The sequence below is a fragment of the Cebus imitator genome, unplaced genomic scaffold, assembly GCF_001604975.1.
Source record: "Cebus imitator isolate Cc_AM_T3 unplaced genomic scaffold, Cebus_imitator-1.0 Scaffold926, whole genome shotgun sequence".
In the NCBI taxonomy this organism is placed as follows: Eukaryota; Metazoa; Chordata; class Mammalia; order Primates; family Cebidae; genus Cebus; species Cebus imitator.
Genome location: NW_016108241.1, coordinates 135843 through 139477, shown reverse-complemented (window position 1 = coordinate 139477; position 3635 = coordinate 135843).

Sequence of the window (3635 nt, the reverse complement as noted above, 5' to 3'; positions counted from 1 at the left end):
TGATCCGCCCGCCTTGGCCTCCAAGGTGCTTGGATTACAGGCGTGAGCCACCACGCCCGGCCAAGAGATTCGTTAAAAAGATTTGGCTCATAGGATTATGGGGGCTGAGAAGTCCAGACCCAGAAGAGCTGATGGTGTGCGTTCCAGTGTGAGTCTGGGAGCAGGGGGAGACTGACGTCCCGGCTTAAAGACAGTCAGACAGAGAGCAAACTCTTACTCAGCGTTTATTCTGTTTGAGCCTTCAACTGATTGGATGGGGCCCACCCACATGGAGGAGGGCCCTGTGCTTTTACCCAGTCTACAGATTCAAGTGTTAATTTCATCCAGAAACAGGCACGGTGGCCTAGACAAGTGGACACACAGCATGAACCGCACCAGGCTGCCCGGGCCTCTGCCTCGGCAGCGCGGTGTGAAGGCGCCGGCCTTCCTGCTGTTCATCACATCCCCACTGGCACGAGGAGCACTGAAACGCCTACGGCTGGAATGCAAGGACACTTCCCGTTTCCGCAGACAGCTCCCTCCAGGGTCCGGGAGCCTTGCCTTTGGCTGGAACAGGTCATACCCATTCGTAGGCGTGGAAACCAGACGTGGGCTGGGCGCAGCGTGGCAGGCGGGAGTCTCAGATGCAGAGCTGCGTGTTTTGGCGGCCCGACGCAAATCCTTGGCTTCCTTCCTAGAACCCCCACTTTGGGAGGAAGAGAAAAATAAATCGTGTTCTAGGTGCTCAGCAACAAAGGCAAAGTGGAGTGGTAATGAATAGCAAGGACAGGGAGTCAAGAGGGCAGGCGCACACTCCCGGCAGAGACAGTAAACACAACCGCCGCGCGGGGAGAACGCCCTGCCTCGGGAGCAGGCAAGGGGCATCAGGCAAGGGGCATCGGGCGAGGGGCGTCGGGCTTCCGAGTGAACCAGCAACGGGCCGAGAGGGAGGGGAGCGCCCAGGGCAGGGCTGCGCCTTAGAGACACCCTGGTCCTAATGCGAGGCCCCGTGACCTTCTTGAACCTTCTCCAGCTTTTCCCAGAGAGGGCGTGGCTAGCATCGGGATGGGATGTGGGTGAGATCACTAGATAAAACGCAGGATGCCCAGTTAAAGTTGAACTTTGCATGAGACATACTTACATTAAAAAGTTATTTGTTGTTTATCTGGTGTTCAAATTTAACTGGGTGTCCTGTATTAATTCATTAATGGGCTTTTTTGCAACTCTTCCCACTCTAGGCTGGGGGCAGAAATCCCACATGGGAAAAGTGATTGAAGAAACTCAGACAGTTTTCCCAGCAGCTGGCAGGCTCTGGGCGCCGGCTTCCAATTCCAGAGGAGCTGTCCTGGGAGAGTTGGACTAGAGGATGGAACGGTTGCGTTTTGAAATAGCAGCTACATGGTCTGTTCCAGAGAGCGGCGTGGCAGAAGGTGGGGCTGCAGATCCGACTGCCATCTACGGCCGGGGCCCCTGAGCTTGCACACCTGCGAATCACAGGTGTTCTCCACGGACATGCTCTCCGGCCCAGGAGCCCCGCAGCCACATCTGCCTGGTTTACATCCTCGCTCCCATCACCTTGTCTAGCTGCTGAAATGTGACGGGGTCGGCGGGTAAAGAGCTCAGCTGCCCTTCCTCCTTCCTGCCGGCCCCAGGTTGCCCTGTATTTCTCGAACATGCGGAGGAGCACGTGCTGGCTGGTGAGGCTGCAGAGGACAGTGTGTCCTGCTGGTTCCCCTGCCTGGGAGGCGTGGGATTCGGAAGCAGGGAGGGTGAGGCAGAGCGCTGTGATCAAGCCCACCGGGCTCAGCGTGCTGTCCGCATGTGGCCTTGCCAGGCTCTGGCTCTGTCCAGCTAGGCATCTGGTGACTGGGCCACCCTGAAGCCCCTGACTGAAGAAGGTGCCCTAGGGAAGAAGATGTGTCTGAGCCCCACTGGCTCTGGGGAGCTGCCGGAGCAGAGGCTGAGGCCCTCCATCTTGAACCTGGATATCTCTGCCTGCTTCAGCCTTGTTGACGAGGCAAAGCCTCAAAGTGGACGTCTCAACTCAGGCATTGCTGGCCAGGACTGCAGCCATCTGAAGCATAGGCCCAGGGCTAGAAGGGCAATTGCAGGCAGCCACTCCAGCCCTCCCTCCTATTCATATGGGGGAAACCAAGGCTTCAAGAGAGGAAGGCATTTGACCAAGGCCAGTCCAGGATTCTGTGTCCAAACAGGTGTTCACATCCCTGTTCAGTGCTCGGGGTCTGCCACGTATGACCCTGAAACTCAGAGAGTCAACTGACATACACTGCGCCAAGCACCCCCAAGGACGCTAAAATCCCACAATAATCCAGCTGTGATGTCCTGGCCCCTACTGCTTCACTGCCTCATAGACACAGGAGATGATGGAGCCTCAGAGAACTGCAGAAACTTGCCTGAAGTTGGTGAGCGGCAGGGCCAGCCCTGAACCCCAGTTTCCTACCTACAAGCTCACTACTCTTTGCATCCCCTGCTTGTAACACCCACATCTTTGCTGCCAACTTTCCCCAAGGCCTCCCAGGCATCTCCAGCAGAAGCCCATCTTTCAGCGCTGCCCCTCCAGCGGTCCTCCAGTGCTGCCCCTTACTGCAGGCCCTCCTTCCACCCAGGACTGCTGGCATTTGCACAGCTCTCTATAGTGTACAAAGCTTTCCCCGGTACCTGATGTCAGGTTGATTTCCCCAATAGAAACTCCAGCCCTAGTGGGGAGCGCCTGCTTCTCTTGGGCAATTACCCTTGAGAGGCCAGAAGGCGCACCTTGCACAAAGGGTTCATTGCAAAATGTCAGACTGTTTCAAGCAAACAGAAACGGGCCCTGAGCCAGCTCAGCTATGGCAGAGAGGACCTGGGAATTAAGGCCTCCCAGACTGCAGCCTGGTGCTCTGTCTCCTTCCAAGCCTCATCCCACTTCTCAGCACCTGCAAGGAAGAACGCCCTGCTCATTGGCTGCCCTGGGAGCGGCCGACCAAGAGCCTGGCTGCCTTTCCCCAGGTTGCTGTTATGCTGGTGTGGGGTCCCTTGGCTTCCTCTTGTTCCCACAGGGCTCCCCACCTATGCAGACATCTATCTGTGCCTGCCCTAGAAGGCCTTGGCTGAGGACTCTTGGCCACCAGAGGCAGAACTTTGTTTCTCTTTTACTAAAGAGATTGGCTTTTTTTCCTTATCAAACTTTCTCCAGATCCCCAGGGACTCATATGCCCAGAGTAGAGGTGCATTTTGCAAAGTCCTGGCATAGAGGACTCCGGACTTTGAGTCCAAAGACCTAAATTTAAGCCCTGGCTGTGCTGTTTGAGCTGTGTGTACTGCTGACGTGGCAGCTGTTCAAAGTGGGATCCAGAGACCAGGAGCATCCATATCGCAGGGGAGCTTGTCAGAAATACAGACTTGTGGCTGGGCGCGGCAGCTCGCGCCTGTAATCCCAACACTTTGGGAGCCTGAGGCGGGCAGATCACGAGGTCAAGAGATTGAGACCATCCTGGCCAACATAGTGAAACCCCGTCTCTACTAAAAATACAAAAATTAGCAGGGCATGGTGGCACGTGCCTGTAGTCCCAGCTACGCAGGAGGCTGAGGCAGAATTGCTTGAACCTGGGAGGCGGAGGTTGCAGTGAGCTGAGATGGAGCCACTGCACTCCAGC